General features: G+C 40.6%; 1 protein-coding gene across 5 annotated transcripts in view; it reads right to left on the reverse strand.

Annotated features, from left to right (window-relative positions):
- Positions 1-18,671, reverse strand: part of CDH11 (cadherin 11) — a 181,076-nt gene that overhangs the window by 101,571 nt on the left and 60,834 nt on the right. For 3 of the 5 annotated variants that reach the window (XM_055366807.2, XM_063700263.1, XM_063700262.1), the window contains one exon: positions 7,276-7,400. The gene's annotated coding sequence lies outside the window, so the exon portion shown is untranslated. Of the gene's footprint in view, positions 1-7,275; positions 7,401-15,489; positions 15,570-17,823; positions 17,959-18,384; positions 18,451-18,671 lie in introns of those variants that run through there. The other 2 variants (XM_063700265.1, XM_063700264.1) reach the window with 2 other exon arrangements.

Consider the following 18,671-nt stretch of genomic DNA (forward strand, 5'->3'; position numbering starts at 1 on the left):
TCTGGTCTCCAGGTAACTGACATCCAAGCTGTACCTTGATTAGGGATTAAATTCATAAAATTGTTGCATAGAACATGGCAAAATGATTTTTTTAAAATTCAGTGTCTCCTGATGAAGTGTTCACAAGAATTTATTGTGTTATTTGGGCAACTTTTCTGTAGGTTTGGATAGTTTTAAAACTTAAAATAAAAAAGTTTTAAATCAAATGAATGCAAGCAAAACAAAGGGAAAAACTTAATACATTTTTCCTTTTAAAATTAAGGTGGCTGGGCGCAGTGACTCAGGCTTGTAATTCCAGCACTTTGGGAGGCCAAGGCGGGCAGATCACTTGAGGCCAGGAGCTCGAGACCAGCCTGGCCGATGTAGCAAAACCCCATCTTTACTAAAAATACAGAAAATTAGCCAGCCGTGGTGGCACAAGCCTGTAGTCCCAGTTACTCTGGGACTGAGGCTGAGGCATGAAAATCGCTTGAACCACGGAGACAGAAGTTGCAGTGAGCCAAGACTGCACCACTGTACTCCAACCTGGGTGACAAAGTGAGACTCTGCCTCAAAAAATAAATAAAATAAAATAAATAAATCAAGGTGTAAAACAGGGTTTACAGCTGGATGTGATCTATGTATACAAGTGTGGAGGAAGTAGCTATATGGATGTGTGTGTTTGCAACTGCCCAGAAACTGTCTGGAAGTCACACAGAAAACTGACAATAGTGGCTTCCAGGGAATGAAATTGAAGGCCTAGAGTATGGGAATTGAAGAAGACTTAATTCTCTGTAGACTCTTTTTCACCTTTTAATTTTTTTTGTTTGTTTTTGGTTTTTTTTTTTTTTAGATGGAGTCTTGCTCTGTCGCCAGGTTGGAGTGCAGTTGGTGCAATCTCAGCTCACTGCAACCTCCGCCTGCTGGGTTCAAGTGATTCTCCTGCCTCAGCCTCCCGAGCAGCTGGGACTACAGGCACGCGCCACTATGCTCAGCTGATTTTTGTATTTTTAGTAGAGATGGGATTTCACCATGTTGGCCAGGATGGTCTCGATCTCTTGACCTTGTGATCTGCCCACCTTGGCCTCCCTAAGTGCTGGGATTACAGGCGTGAGCCACCATGCCAGGTCTCACCTTTTAAATTTTAACCATCTTTATCTATTTTAACCATCTTAACTGTGTAAATGTATCTATCTAAGGATACATAAAAATAAAAACAAATATTTCATGGGACATCCCACCTAGTAATGACAAATACTGACTTAACAACTTCTGTACTGTTCCCTTTGCCTGGAAAATCCTTCCTGGTTTCTCCTGATAAATTCCTACTCATGATCAAGTCTAAACCCAGAGGTCACCTCTTCACTGAAGCTCCGCCTGATTTCCTCCAGCAGAGTCAGCCCCTCTATGTTCTCACAGATCCATGGAGCTGTCTAAAAGGAACTCTGTACCATGGTTATTTGTTTGCCAGCCTGGCTCCATCACAAGTAGAGGGGTTCTTTGGAAGCAACAGTACAGTTCCATTGTTGTATTGATACACATGATTTATTACTGTATCCCCAGCACCTAGTCCAAGGCCTAACATAGGGATGGTTCTCAAGATGACTGATGAGTAAACACATCCAGAGTCTTTTCCCCTCTTGCCATTTTTGCCCCTCACTCACTGGATACATTCAGTCACCTCGCTGCACTAGCCAGAACCCGCTAAGTCTCCTTTAAAACTCAAGTGGAGAGCAGAATGTGAAGAAGGAAGAATGTGTATACACTGTTAGTATGAATTCAAATTAATACAACCTTCATGAAAACAGTGTGGAGATTTCTCAAAGAACTGAAAATAGGGCTACCTTTCAGCCCAGCAATCCCACTTCTGGGTACCTATCTAAGGGAAAAGAAATCATTATATCAAAACGGAACCTGCACCCACGTGTCTATTACAACACTATTCACAATAGCAAAGCCATGGAATCAACCTCAGTGCCCATCAAAAAATGACAGGATAAAGAAAATGTGGCGTGTGTGTGTGTATACATATATACGTGTGTGTAAAATGTGGTATATATGTGTATATATGTGCACATATACATATATACACATAGAAAAGAATGTAGTGTGTGTATATATACGTGTGTCTCTACATATGCACACTTATGTATATATGTGTGTATATGTATATATAGACATATATATTTATGTGTGTATATATGTGTATCTATACACACATACATTATCTCTATACACACATATATATGTAGAATATATATATACACACACACAACGTTCTTTTTTATAGCTGTATGGTATATCACGAAATACTACACAGCCACAAAGAATATTACACAGTCATAAAAAAAGAATGAAATCATATCTTTTGCAACAACATAGATGAAGCTGGAGGCTATTATCCTAAGTGAAAAAACTCACAAACACAAAATCAAATACTGCATATCCTCAGTTATGAGTGGGAACTAAACAATGAGTACACATAGATATAAAGATGGCAATAATAGACACTGGGGACTCCAAAAAGGGAGGAGGAGGGTTGAAAAATTACTTATTGGGTATAATGTTCATTATTTTGGTGATGGGTGTACTAGAAGCCCAAACCTCACCATTATGCAAAATACACATACAATAAGCATGTACATGTACCCCCTGAATCTATTATTAAAAAATAAAAAAACTCAAGTAGAGATTTAGGACATTGCCATACCAAAATAACTGTAATAATAATTGCCCTCCAACTCCCTCCCATCCCAGCTTGGTTAAGACTGGAAGTCAAGGTACAAAAGAATTGGAAGAGACATTATCAACAGGAAGCACTACAGTGCTGTGCTTAGGAATGGAGACCCTGTCTCTACCCATTGTTCATCGGTGGTCCTCAGCAAGTTCTTTAACTTCTCTAAACCTCAGTATCCTCATCTATGAAAGAATCATGACCCCTGCGCATAGCAGCCAAAGTCTTCGTGACGTCAAACAAGATAATAAATGTAAAGCACATATCACAGTACCTGGTACAAGGGCATGCTCAGAAAATATCAATGTCATTGACCTCTTTGCCCATCACTAGCTAAATAAAGCAAGATCAAAGAACACAACTTTGGTTCAGGTTTTTCCTTTAGTTATGATTTTGCGCAGGGACTGGATATTCAGGTGACCTACCACATAAGGGCTTCATGTAATCATTAGTTGATTGTGGTGATGACAGTCACATTGTACACATTGAAGAGCTACAATGTGTAGGCAACAAGTGAACCGAGTGTCTGTTTATGATTCTGATGACACCAGATACAGACAGACACTTGGCCTCCTTCTCCACAGTGGCCTACATCCCAAAATAGGAAATATGCATTCACAGATAGACCCAGCAGCACAGGGAAGCACAGGAAGCAGCACAGGAAGCAGGTTGCTAACACTTCAAGCTGTCAGGGACAATGCAGAGCCCGGTGGGTTCTGCAGCACAGGTGAGCTGACCCAGAAGCAGCTTTCTGGGATTCACTCCTATGCAAATGAAAGATAATTGGGTGACCTGCGACCAGCAATTCCTGCTGGTTATTACTCAGCAGGATGCCAATGTGTGTACACTTCTCTTGAGCAAAGGGCAAATCTCTTCCACTTCTCCAAGATGTTCATTTCTAGGCCCCTGTGCTCTACTGAAAACCCAGCAAGGTCACAGGGCTTAGAAGCCTTATCCTGTAGCTGCCCGGATAATTCCTCCTCTGTTCCGAGAACGTTCCCAGGTAAGACAGGTGTGCTAGAAACGGAAGCTCAAGCTCCAGTGGATTTCACTGTAAGTTAACTAGAGTGCCGATCCTGTGAGCCCATGCCGCATTTGTTTAAAGCCTCTCTCCGTCTTTCCTTCCCACTTGGATTTTGACTGCTATATGCAGTTACCTGACCGTAAACTCCTTGAGGAAAGAGGAAGTGCCCTTTCATCTCTGCCTGCCTTTGTGGCATGTCATAGGTGCCTGTTCAAGAAAGTCTGGCATCTTGACCTGTTTGGGAATCAAGAATCTGAGTCTCAGCTAAAGTCATTGGTTAGTTTTGTTCTTCAAAATCCTTACAGTGCAATCAAGAACAAGTCCTTTCCTCCACCAGGCACAGAATTCTTTTCCATCAAGAAGAAGCTTAACCTGAAAAATCAAAGGATTGTTCCATCTGCATTCCTGCTGTTTTATGTTTTGTTTTGTTTTTTAAAGGTTTCATGCCACCAGCCTTGGAGTAATTTACCTTCCTCTCCTTGGAATAAAAGCTTTGCAGAACTCTTCAAAATAGACTGTTCTTAATTTCCAGGTTAAAAAAAAAAAACTACCAGATTTCCTAGACATGAAATTAAATTCAAGTACTTTCTATTTAACTTTTGACTCTGATTCATTGATACCTCATTCTAATTGCCCCTATTATCTAGAAAAATAGGAAATGTCACTCACACATCTTATTGAGGAATTCAAAGGGCCGATGAAATGAAGAGCCCCATTTGGCTCAGCAGAAATGAGATGATCATCATTCACAGACATATCCACAGGAGGGATGCACTTCCTCTGCTGAGCCAGGCTTCAGAGCAAATGAGTGCAAAATAAGCAAATGCAAGAGGAGTCAGTCCTACAATTTCCAAATCATTCTGGTGCATTTGTAGGGGAGTGCGATTTTGCTTCTAGGATAAGCGTTTTCAATCATTGGTTTATTCCCTTAACAAATATTGACCAGACAATGAGAGAAAGAGGTGGGGACTCCTCACGTTGAAATTTCCTCCCAAAACAGACCCACATTAACACAAGAGTGTAAAATACCTGGGAAATTATCAGAAATTTATAGTTCCCAGTCACAGGGGACTACCATCTATTTAACAATAGCTTGTGTGGGCTGCAGGAAAAGCCCCTGGCCTTATGTGGAGGTAATGTTTTTTGCCCATAATATGGGAGATTCATTCAGGAGAAAGGCAGACAAGGACAGTGGTAAAAGACACAAACTCTAGCTAAAGTTAGACTTCCCATAAATACAAATTCCAAGGATAAAAGTTATAGCACTATGGCCATAGACAAGTTACTTATCTTCCCTGATATGCTTTGGATCTGTGCCCCCACCCAAATCTCATCTCAATTTGTAATTTCCATGTGTGGAAGGAGGAACCTGTAATCCCCAAGTGTGAAGGGAGGGAGGTGATTGGATCACGAGGGCAGTTTCCTCCATGCTGTTCTTGTGATACTGAGTGAGTTCTCACAAGATCTGATAGTTTTATAAGGGGCTCTCCTCCCTTCACATATGCTTCTCTTCTCTCTTCTGCCACCTTGTGAAGAAGATGCTTACCTCTCCTTCCGCCATGATTCTAAGTTTCCTGAGGCCTCCCCAGCCATGCAGAACTGTGAGTCAATTAAACCACTTTCATTTATAAACTACCAGTCTCAGGGAAGTTCTTTATGGCAGTGTGAAGAAGACTAATACATTCTCCAAGATTGAGTTTTCTCATTTATAAAATGTTGGATATTAATAATACCTACCACATAAGGCTTTTGGAAGGAGTAAGGGGAGTGATACACTTAACATCCTTAGGAACCTGACATATAGTAAGCATGCAAAACCTGTTAGCTGCTGTTATTATGACTTTTCTCTGTTAGTCACCTTAGTCCACCTTCCTCACATTTAATTAAAAATATACTGAGGGTCCCTATTCATTTGCTTAGTAAGTACTTACTAAGCGCATACTTTGGCCCAGATACAGTACTTGCAACTGGGAGCACAGTGGTCCCAAATAAGTCCTGTCCTCAAAAATCTCTAGGTCTAGCTGGGAAGACAGACAACTAAAATGGCAATTACAGTCCAATGTAGAAATCACAGTAAATGGTGTAATCCCTGGCTGCTAAAGCATTGTCTAGGTAATCTTAGGCTATTAGAAATAGCTCCTTAGAGATAGTGAAGTCCAAGCTAAGATATAAAATGCCTTAAGAGTGCTTATGAGGTGAGAGAGATTATGAGGCTTTGGGGGAAATAATGGCCGTGCCTTATAAGAAGGTCCTAGAGTGGATGTATATAATACAGGCAGGGTGGAGAGGGAATACCAGCTGAGAGATGAATCTGGACAGCAAAACAGTGGCCCTTCTCATTAAAGGATCCTAGAAGCTTGTTAAGAAAAGCTTATCTCTATCATTGAAAGGAAATAAGTGGGAAAGTACAATATGTACGGATTTAAGAACATTGTTCAGGATATACATAGATCATGGATCACGTTGGAGCTGATAAGGGAGAAATAACCCTGGAAGCAGAAATACTTAATAGGTGACAATTTCAGTAATATTAGAGAAAAAACGTTTGACTTGCATTTGAACGGTGGCAATAGGGATAGAGAGAAACAAAACTATTTCAGAGATAGCCAAACGACAGAATGAATAGGAATCAAGAGGAATTAACTGCTATTGGAGGTGAGGGGTTGAGAGGCTTAAAGTATTCCGTCCATGTTTCTGGGTGAATTTTGATACTATTACAGGAATGTGGGACCCAGGAAAAACCTGGATTTGACGTACATATTTAAGTCACCACTGGACATCTACATGGAGACGAGCCGTAGGCACTTGGATAAGGAGGTCTAGATTCCCCAAGAGTGGAAAGTCACACTGGTAGAATTAATTCTTAAATTTCTATCTGGATATTTAGTTGTCTCCTGTGAATATTGCTCCAGTTACCACCGAGCAGATGGAGAAGGTAAATGGATTCGTAGAATCCTAAAATGTAAGAACTGTTAGAAATCCTAGGTCCAGCCACCCTGGCAGTCCAGTAAATGGCTCATTAATCCCATAGCACAGACAGTGAATGGCAGAGCTGGGTCTGGGTGTAGAAATCAGGCCTCCTGGCTCGTGATCGAGGGCCATGTCATTTGAAGTCTAAAAGGTTCAGCCTCCTAGCAATCTCATTTCCTTGTGGGACATAAGCTACCTTGTTCCCATTTTAAGACTTATTTCAAAAGAAAAGGGGAAAAAAGCAACATGGCAATCATCTCAGTTGGCCTGTTCAGCCGGGTCCTTGCTAAACAATTATAATCCCTTTAGTTCCTTCTTTCTCCTCCAAATCTTACTATTACTAGCACATAATAGGTGTTCAATAAAGAGAATCCAATAACATCAACACTGAATAATCACATTCCTCACTACTGAAAAAGGTAGGTCTTTCTCTCCCTCTCAGATTCTGCTTTTGGCTTTAGTGAAGGTCCAAATCAAGCCATATTTGAGACACAGAGTCAGTGGCATACTTTCCATCTTCACATACATAGTAATATGTGAATTGTTCAGTAATATTAGTCCAACTTACCTTCTTCACCCATTGGATACTTGCTGCCAATTTCTGTAACACACTCCACCCATCTGATTGGTCACTCAACAAATGACAACAGGAAGGAATGTCACAGGGCCGCTGAGCTGAAAACACAGTGATTTCTGCAAAAAGTGAAAGGATCATTAGTAACCTAGTGGTGCCATGAATTGACCAAGTGATACAGTATTAAACACAGTTGCATATGACAGACTTTTCTCTTAGAAGATGACAATCCAGGCGTGCAAAGAGAGAGAGAAACAAATTACTAAAATTATGTGAAAAGTGGGAAAAACTTGTCATGGATTTATAAGTACCACTGGATAGTGTGATTAACCACACATGCGTTTCGTACTTTGATGACAATGATAAAAGCAATCCTACACACAACTTCTTATAACATGCTGTGTCATTCACATACATTTGCTCTTGCATGAAGAACAAGCTATTGGGGGAAGGTATGAAAACTTAGAGCCCATTTCTGATAGAACCTATGTTCCAAAGCCAAAGCAATGTCTTCCTTCCTAAAGTGAGAATCACCGTTCTGGTGTTGACAGATCCTCGTGAGCAACAGGCTCAAGGATGAAGAGTAGCAATAGCGGTGGTGGTAATAGGAGGTACTATCCCCACTCCAGCAGACCAGAGCATTGGGATGACAGGGTTGCAACTCTTCAAGATTGCATTTCCCCTACCCACAACACCACATTTTAGACTTTCTGTGTCTAAAATGGGGGCTGTGTTCTGCTTGGATTCTGGTCTGATTCATCTTCATATCTCCCAAAATGTCTAACACATTTCCTAGCCCAGAGCATCTGTTCAATGCATATTTGTTGAGTGAATAAAGAAAGGAATATGGAGTGTCTAAACAGCTGTCATCTTTAAAAACTGAGGCACTGAACCAAGAAAGGTGCCAGCTGGCATAGCTTCCATAACTCAACAGCATAAAGGAGTTCTTGAATGTCCTTCATCTCTAGGCTTCTACCTTCTAGGATCAACTCAGCCTGCATTAGGGGCTTAAACAGCTTATTTCTTTGACTTGACTTCATTTCTTTCCAAATCTCTTTCCTTGTTTGATATTGCTTCCATCGAACACCATACACAAAGCCTTCTCCAAAACAACAAACAAGCAAAAAGCCCTTTTTAGTGAAGGGATGTGGATGGACCTTAGATCTACTAAAATTTGTTCATAGAGCCTGGTTTTGGTGACTGTAGCAAGATGAACAATAAAGCTGTCCTCTTGTGTGCTATTTATCCAAATGTCAGGACAGAGTAACACTGGAGTTATTCCTGGAGATACAGGGAGTCATGGAGGAAATGCTACATGCAGCAGTTCACACAATGCCTAACGAATGAGGAAGGACCCTGCTTGTCAACCATGTTACATGCTGTGGCCAGTCTCTAAAATTGCCCCACAATAACCCAGACCCTCTGATAGGCATGCCCTTGTGCAGTCTCCTTCTATGGGACTATGAGCTGGCTCTGCATAACAATGAAACAGCCGAAGTGACACTATGAGAACCATGGGAGAGGGACCTCCACCCTGGTCGGTCCAAAAGGCAAAGCATTGAACCAAGGAAAATTTCTCTTGAGCCTTAAGATTCAGCGGTATTTGCCTTTTTATGTAAACTTGCTTGGAACACATCACTACTTTCTTTTTTCCAATTTCTCCCTTTCAGAAAGGGAATGCCTATCCTACACCTGTCCCACCACTGTATTTTGGAAGCACATAATTTATCTTATTTCATAGGTTCACAGCTGCAGACAAACGTTGCCCCAGGATGAACAGTACTTTGAATCTCATCCATACTGATTGTGTCTCAGAATGAATAGTATCCTGCATTTCACCCATACTTATTTAGATGAGAATTTGGACTTTAGACCTCAGAATTTATGCTGAAACAAGTTAAGATTGTGGAGGCTGCTGGTATAGAATGAATGTATTTTGCATGCAAGAAGGACATGAATTTTGCAGGATCAGCAGTAGAATGTTATGGGCTGAATGGTTTTCTTCCCCAAAATTCACATGTTAAAGCACTAACCCATAATGTGATAGTATTCAGAGGTGGGGCCTATGGGAGGTAATTAGGTTTAGATGATGTCATGAGGGATTGTTCTTCTAAGAAAAGGAAAAGAAAGCAGAGCTCTCTCTTTGTTTCTGCCATGTGAAGACACAGTGAGAGGACTGTTGTCTGCAAGCCATGAAGAAGATCCTCACCCGGAACAGAACCTACTGGTCTCCAGGACTTTGAGAAATTAAGATCTGTGGTTTAAACCACCCAATCTGTGATATTTTGTTATAGCAGTATAAGCAGACTAATACAGAAATCCTGTAGCTTATCTTGTGCTTTTTGAACGCTTGCTCTAGGAGAAGTTGGCTGCCATGTCAAAAGTTCAAATACTCGATATTACTGTGCTGTGAGAAAGCTCCAGACAGCCAGGAGGAGAAGCTGTATGGCTGGAGAGAGAGGTGCCAATCCATTTCCAGCTCTTTCAGCCTTCCAAGCTGAGGTGGCAGACAGGTGACTAAAGATGTCATCTTGGACACCTAATCCATACAAATATTCATGTAACTCCAGCCATCTGACTACATGGCAGGAAAGAACAAGTAAAAATACCTAAATGAATTCAGTCAATCCACAAAACTGTAAGAGATAGTAATAAGTTGTTGTTATATGCCACTAAATGTTAGGATGTCATGTAACTCAGCAATAGATAACTGGAATGTTATAAACAGGGGTGGAAAAGATATTTGCCATGTATCTCACCAGTGAATTATCCTTAAGCACATATAACCATCCTGGGTATTATGAACACCATCTCACCCTACAACACAAAAAGGTAAGACACTTGCTGAAAGTGTACAGCCAATAATGCCCAGGGTATGGTTGGAATCCAGCAGTGCTGACTTCATAGCCCAAGTACCTTCTGTTTTCCTTCTCTAGTCTTCTGTTAATAATGCAGCTGTGACTGGGGCCAGCGTGTTTAAAAAGGTTGACTTCTGAAATCTATAAAACACTGATTGAACTCCCCACTTTGTCTTGCATTCTTTACCTCCCTGCAAAATGTTTCCTATAGAAATCCTTTCACCAAAAGCCTATTCAGTCAATCAAAAAAGCTTTGGAAGAAAAGCAAAAATAGACGGTGAACTGTCTATGAATTCTAATCACTGCAAACATTTGAGAAAGAGGGACTGTGGATTCTGTGAAAAAAACTGGTATACAATTATATCATGTTTCTTAGAAAAAAAAATGAACATACAAAATCCAAGTTGTTCTTTATGCTTTTAGCGTAGTTGATGGAGCTAAGATGGCTGTGCGGGCTATAGTGGGTCATCTGTTTCTGCATTCTCTGCACTGGCCTTCATGGCTGGAATGTTCATTTTCCTTCATCTTCCCCACAGCTCATGACTCCCCCAAGACTTGGAATCATGTGTTCCCCTCTCAGCCAGGAAACTACACTCCAGCCTTGCTGCATCCACTTCCTACCTACTCTCGGGACTTCTCTCTGCCATCTTCCCAGCTCTGCACACCATCATGGGCTGTCTTCAAGTACAGCGCCATTGTCGTCTATCAGCCCTTCCATCATTGTGCTTGGCTGCCCACAGCACTAAGCCTCTTAGGGGCTCAGACAGTACATGCTATATGCTATTTCAGAGAGACTAGAAATCAGGAAAAAGAACACCGTGAAGCCAGAGTGTATAAAGTGGAATGAAGGACATACTCAGTAAGCATACCAAAATCAAGGAAGACAGTCAGTGGAGGATGCAGCTGTGACTGTGGCAGCTCCCTTTTGCTAAGCTCTGATTGTGTGGAAGGCTCAGTACGTGCAGAACCATATCCTTCCTTTTTCCACTTTCCCTCTCTTAGGCTCTCCATTAAAATGGAAAGAGTTGTCAATGAAGGGAGCAGCATAGCCCGAGGAGATGGAGTTACTCCGTTTTACAGATGGAGAAACTGAGGCTGAATGGCATATGCCCAAGTGCATAGAGCAAGGAAGTAGCATAACTGGGCTGGATCAATAAACCCACTCCTTTTTCCCTAGGTTTAAGAACCCACCAGGAGGCCCACTCCCCAGGCAAATCATGCCTATTCCCGTGGTGTGTGACTACAGATAATTTCTACTTTTTGGTAAAAACACAATGGGAAGGCCAGCTGCAGTGGCTCATGCCTGTAATCCCAGCAGTTTGGGAGGCTGAGGCAGGAGGATCACATGAGCTCAGGAGTTCAAGACCAGCCTGGGCAATATGGCGAAACGTGTAAAAAAAAATTAGCTGGGTGTGGTGGCAGATGCCTGTAGTCCCAGCTACTGAGGAGCTGAGACTTGAGGATTGTTTGAGCCTGGGGGATTGAGGCTGCAGTGAGCCAAAATAACGCCACGGTACTCCAGCCTGGGTGACAAAGTGAGACCCTGTCTCAAAAACCAAACAACACAAAACAAACAAATAAAAAGCCACCACAATGGGATACTTTGGATATTTTGGAACATAGTTAGTTAAAGCAAAGTATAATTAAATGTTTACATGTTACTGTTGTATAAACAAGTGAAATATCAGGTTTTTCAAACTTTTCTTTGGTGAAGAAGTTGAACAACGGCCATCCACTTTTCTGGTGGTCTAGAAATACCAATTTGCTTTGTTGATGTTGCTCTGTGCAGGCAGGAGAAGGGGTCACACATACACAGTCATCCCTGGGGGTCTGCAGATGGGGGCTTCTTCCTTTTTTGAGCAACACATGTTTCTGACATTGTTGAATGGATGATTAAACTCAGTTAATAATCTCCATTGGGTGTTTTTCTTTCCTGTTATTGCAAAGTTCCAAACCCATATGGTAAAGCATATTTCGTAAGCTAGGATCGTAGATCATGATTTTTTTTTGTAAAAAATTGGGAGAAACAGGAAGCTGTTGCATGTGAGAGAACAAGATTTAAAATCAAGTTTTTCCTCCTCCAAGCTAGTTTGAGTTGGGGCAAGCAAGAACTTTCTGAGCCTCAGTTTCCTCACTATAAAATGGGGATAATAACAATTATTTTGGAGAATGATTGTGGAGCATAATCATAAAACATGGAACACTTCACTTATACACTCAAAAATCAATAGTTGTGATTATGAAAAGATATATTGTGCTTCTATGATTGTGCATGATTAAACATTTTACCTTTTATTGTATATTTGCTATTCAAAAACCCTTTAATACATGTGTAAGTATTTATACAGAACCAATATTGATATGTGCATAAATATTAACATACAATTTTATCACATGTAATTAATAATAATCTATAAGCATTTTGCAAATTTTTTTTTTCAGATGAGGAATCTGAGTCTCAAAGAAATTCAGAGATCCTTCAAAGTTCCTGGACCCAGATTAGACCTCTACTCCCACTGTGTGGTTAAGGGACACCAGCTGCCCTCTGCTCATCCCTTCCTGCAAAATCTTCAAGGCTGGCTCCTTACTGCCTGTACAGAGGATGATGCCCAACGTCTATCTGTAATTAGAAGAAAACATCCATAAAGAGTTTCTGAGCTCCAAATGGATTTGACACAGTGGCCTTTTAAATCAAACTCTTACTACGATTATCTTCATTTCTATTTAGTAGTTTTTCTAAGTAAGCCATGCTTTTAGAGGCACCTAATGCAAAGTGACAACCTTCACCATTTTCCAAAGCGCCGATGGACGGGCGTAGAGAGAGTCCATTGTCACCATGGTAATTACTGCACAATACCTGACGGCCAATGGACGGTCAGGAGGCTCAGGCAGCCGCTGAATCCGGCATTGTCCAGGCCTGATAAAAAGACTAGAGGCCTTGAAAAGCCGGGGAGCAGGATCTCACAGCTCTTTCCCTGAGCCCTGAAAGGCCCATTGTGCTGCCACCATAAATTCTGGGTTCCCCGGGCACTTGACAACTGAAGCCAGGGACAATAGAATTCTTGTGTCCAACAAAACACGCCTTGTCCAATGCCGGTCTTATCAGCCGCATTTACAAATGTCTTTCGTTGTACCCAAATAATTCCCTATTAGAAGGGCTATTGGGAGCAGGACTAAATAAATATTCACGGCCTTTGTCATATCTTTGGGAAATGAATAAACAAACAGTCATCTAGCATATGAGCAAACCTCCTACTACTCACTACATTTTATCTGCATTTCTTGCCCAAATTATGTAGCTTCACTTTCTCCTTTCAACATATTAACAACTGCGGTACTGGAAGCTCCGGTTTTACGTGCCATCTACTACACGCCATCGGTATTATTGCGTTGGTGCTTCTACATGTGTTTTGTAAAAATTACTCTTCCCCACAACACTAGAAATTTTATTTCTGCCTCCTGAAAGAGGAAGAAATTAGAACCTAGAGAAGTTAAACAACTTGCCCAAGATAACCAAGCTAATTAGTGGCAGAGTGGGAATTCCAATCTAGATTTCCCTTGCTCCAAAGGCTCTTCCCCTCCCACTCAGCAATGATGATTTTGCTACTGAATAAAGAAGAATAAAAGTTAGAATAAGGGGAAATATCTAAGCACACCCACTATAAAATTTGCATATATATATATATATATATATATAGAGAGAGAGAGAGAGAGAGAGAGAGAGAGAGACTATATTATTAACAACTTGAGAACAGCTAGAATAGAAGGAAAATGAAAAGACTTTCTCCAGGAGAGTATATTTTATTTTTGCCTAAAATGCTAGCAATTTTACTTTTTAAACTTTTTTTTAGGGTGGAGGTGAGAAGCAGACAAAAATAAGTACAAGCATGCTGCAGGAAAGTTTTAAGGATGTCCATATGGTCAGTATGTAAAGTTTTCTAAAGAACTACTAGGGTGAACAAAGCAACCAGCATGCACACAATCACATATGCTCCAGAATAACTTTAACCTCTTCTTCTGTAGCTGATTTTATTTTACTTATTTGTCTCCTTGTCATGTATAAATATCTAAACATTTGAATATAATGCACATGATCAAACAGAAATCCCCTTTTCAATAGAAGCCATCAACTAGAAGAATGGTGATTTTTACATTAAAAAAAAACCTGACAATATTAAAATTCTAAATGGTTTCCTGTCAGGTCAGGAGATGCCCACATTCCACATTTATTAACACAGCTTATGCATCTGACTCCTGTCTGTCCCCAGCCTCACCTGCCCACCTTACCGCCTGCTTCAGTAAGTACTGCTGTTCCTGAGCCTGGCAGGCTGTGCACCTCTGTGCTTCTCTGCATCTGACCTCTTCTTCCATTTACTGTTAGTGTGACTTTGATGGAAATTCTCCTCAGTACCTAGCATAAACTCAGAGGGCCTCAGGATTCCCTTAGTGTAACATAGTGCTTTTTTATTTCTCCCACAATTAGAGATCTTTGTTATTTATGGCTATTTGGTCCTCCCAACTTTCCATCAAGGAAGCTGTGAGCTATTTGAGGACAGAAATCACATATTATTCTCATTTTTGTTTGTCCCAGGTCAGTACACTGCTAACCCTCCACAGAGCTAGACTATTGGAGAAATAAATGAACAGTAGTAATTAGACAAAGAATGACCACAAAATTATATAATTTTTTAATTTAAAAGATTGAAAATACCTATTGACTTTTATCTACCTGATGTCAAATGACAGGTATAATTTGTAATTTGTTTTCAAGGACTGTAATAATGTACTCATTTGGCACAAATTATTCAGCTTTGATAAATGCAATGTGGCATTATTTGGTTTGTTTTCTATAATATTTAAATACTTAAAATCAGTAAAGTAGGTTATCATTTTGCAAATAATTGGCTATTAACAATAAAAGACGGGGAAACCAACAGGTGTTTTCTGACTGGCATTAAATGCCTGTGTTTGTGCAAGTATTAAGTTTGAAAAAGTGTGGTCAATATTTTCTAAATACTTCACGTGCCAAATGAAGCATTTAATCATCTTTGGGGATTTAAGGCATGAATGCCATCATATACACATGATGCTAACTCTCAGCATTTCTCTATCCCCCAGGAGCTGAATGTTCCGCAGACACAACTTAATCCAAACAGGTAATTATGATGGCTAGAATTTATTGAGAATTTCCAATGGACCAGGTCCTGGGCTAAGTACCTTTCTACAACACACAATTTCATCTTATGACAATCTTATAAGTCAGGTTCTGTGGTTTTTCTTCATTTCACAACTAGGAAATTGGAGCACAAAAAGACGGAGTAAAGTTGCCCTCAATCACAAAGCTACTCACCAGTGAAGCCAAGACTCGGACGCAGGCAGTTTGCATCTATAGCAATTCACCCAACAGCCGTACTCTACTCCATTCTTTGGCTATAAAATAGGGCACTAAATTAGGAAAGTAGTCCAATGATTTAAAAGAAACATGACTAAGGACTGCATCACTTTACCAGGCTACCTAACTATCCAGAAAAAGCAGAAACCAACTATGAAGGAGAACCCATGCATGTAATAAAGAAAAACAAAGACCTTTAACCAGACACAAGGCCTGAGACAGTCTCTTACATTTCATCAAATCTGGGCAACTTCCAGACAACCAAGAAATCCGCTTATTTGCAAGTTTCTGGAGTATGCAAATCTCCATATTCACAAAGTCAGAGAAGTACTGCAAACACACACACACACACAGACACACACACTGCAGTGTTTGTTGTATGCCAAAATAGTCACAGCCTCCCGCTATCTTTTCATAGTAAGAAAAGTAAACTGCATAGTCCATAGCAATACAACTGATTTATGCTATAATAGGAGAGAGTTCCCTCTGGGGCCATTATACTCAGAAAGAAACAAAATCAGGTTTCTCAAAATTAAGTGGGACTATCCTTTTGCAATATAAAATTAGGTTAAGAAAAAAATGCCATTTTGTTATTTGCCTTTTCCTAGGCACTTACTCTGAAGATACAAGCTGTACAAACTCTGCTTGTCTATAAACTCCACAGGGATAAGAAGCATATATGTTTCCTTTTCCACTTTATAATCAGGTAGACAAAGGCACAAACTAAATGCTTCAAGAGAGCTTTCAAACCAATGACTTAGTAAATAAAAATCTGAGCCCTGGACATAGTGGTTTCACCTATTTACAAGTGCTTCTGAAGGGCTGCAGTAAGTGGAGACTGATTTTCTTCAGGCACAAATTTGAATTTGGCCACAGAGGGGCTGACGTGAGCCAGGGAGAGAGTCTAGCGGGTGCTCTACATCCTCATTACACCTCGTTAAATACACTGGATTCACTCAGGGTCGGCAGGGGAATCAGGCCATTAAAATGTGTCAGTTTTGCGTTTGCTGCACTTTATTGGTGGAAGAACATTCTTCACTGCTATGCACAAATTTTGACATTCTTGAAGAATACGAAAAATCATTTGTCAATATTGAGAATCTAATATTTTCATAGGAAGCTTTATGTAGGCTATTCTACCTCGATTTATTTGTAAGTCACATGTGTGTGTGCTTTAGATGTAAATGTGACTGCACACACACACACACACACAAAACACACATTCTCAAGGATGTTTTTTTCTTTTCATTTTTTAAATACTCTTTGGATGGTTACTTTTACTAACTCCATTGTTAAGAACTGAAAATAAAGAGAAAAAACAAACAAACGAACAAAAAAGCACTGTCAACAGCTATGTGGAGCTGGGTCATCTTACCAGACTGTGCTTGGATCATGAGTGTGGAAATGACAGAAAAATGGCCCTGTTTGTCTGCAAATCAGTGGATCAGAGGTTTCAGGAGGCCTTCTTCTACAATATTCATATGCTCTATCATATGGCTTACGTCAAGAAAATGAGGCTGGATACCTACACTTGATCTTAGCCAAAAGGCCAAGAAGCAAGGAGGTAGTCTTTCTAAACAGGCTTTTAAAATGCCTCCTTGGCTTTGATATCTGCAAATGTTCTATATACAGAGATATAAAGATATATAATAGTATCTATATGTGTGTCAGTACACACACACACACACACGTACATGTGTATATTATTCATAACTTGATCATTTATATTTGTAAACATTTCAGTCACATTCCTTATCCAGTAAGTAAATGAATTTTGGCATTGGGTACCAGGGTAGATTTGATGGGCAGTAAGATTGTTTCCTACTTTGAAATGACAGAACTTTGTAATTGGAATAATCAGTTCCCCTGGCTAAAAGCATCCACCTCCCTTTATGAGTGTTCCAACCACACTTTGGGAAACACAGAGCTAAGAGCTGATACTTCTCTAGTATTCAACATGTGTTGGGGATTTCATGGGCCAAACCCAATACCATGATGTGGCCATCTTCAAGAGGACACTGCATGTGCAGAAGACCTTGGGGGCCAGGGAGGGGTCACCTTTGGCTCTCAGGGTGATGTGTAGGCACAGCCAGGTTTCAGAGTCAAGATGGTCCTCAGAGAAGGCCCAGAGGACCTTATCTAGGAGCCAAACCAAAGGGCATGTCCCCCAGCAAGCCAAGGGGCCAAGCTGTGGAATTAGAAAGACTTTGGCATAAGATGCAGCTGCAAGCTGATTCCTGTTTGGGCCTCTATGACTCTTCAGTTCTGTGGCTTAGGACTCTGTTTCCTTACCTGTAAAATGAGCATCATAGGCCAGGCGCGGTGGCTCACGCCTGTAATCCCAGCACTTTGGGAGGCCGAGGCGGGCGGATCACGAGGTCAGGAGATCGAGACTATCCTGGCTAACACGGTGAAACCCCGTCTCTACTAAAAATACAAAAAATTAGCCGGGCATGGTAGTGGGCACCTGTAGTCCCAGCTACTCGGGAGGCTGAGGCAGGAGAATGGCGTGAACCCGGGAGGTGGAGCTTGCAGTGAGCTGAGATCGCGCCACTGCACTCCAGCCTGGGCGAGAAAGCAAGACTCCCTCTCAAAAAAAAAAAAAAAAAAAAAAAAATGAGCATCATAACACCTCACATTCCTGTGGCGAGCACAGAGGTGATAATATGTGCATATCACGCTATTGTTTCTGACACAAATTTACTGTTCAGTAAATATAAGTCAATACCATCAGGGTTCTGTCACAAAGACTCAACATAAAGAAATTAATGCAATACCTGACACAACAGGGGCCCCACCAATTGCCAGATTACTGGCCTTCAGTGACAATAAATGGGGGAAATAGAGACATACCTTTTCAATTCTTTCTCAGTCCTGATGTCAGCAAAGAGCAAGTCTCTGTTTGCAGTGATTCCTAAAAAAACCTTTTTTTAACAAAGACAAGGCAGTCTCAGGCTCACAGAGGATTCAATTATGTTGTTTCCTTTTAATTGTATCTGCTTTTTGACTGCCTCATATTTATGACAAGAGATACTGGCTTTCCAGAAATTAGAGCAACATAATTTTCTTCAAAAATATTTTTTTAAATAGCAGAAAGTAGAAGGAGTCAAAAGAAAATATTAAGTCAATAGCAATGTGAA

Source organism: Gorilla gorilla, chromosome 18 (genome assembly GCF_029281585.2).
Source record: "Gorilla gorilla gorilla isolate KB3781 chromosome 18, NHGRI_mGorGor1-v2.1_pri, whole genome shotgun sequence".
NCBI classification, from domain to species: Eukaryota; Metazoa; Chordata; class Mammalia; order Primates; family Hominidae; genus Gorilla; species Gorilla gorilla.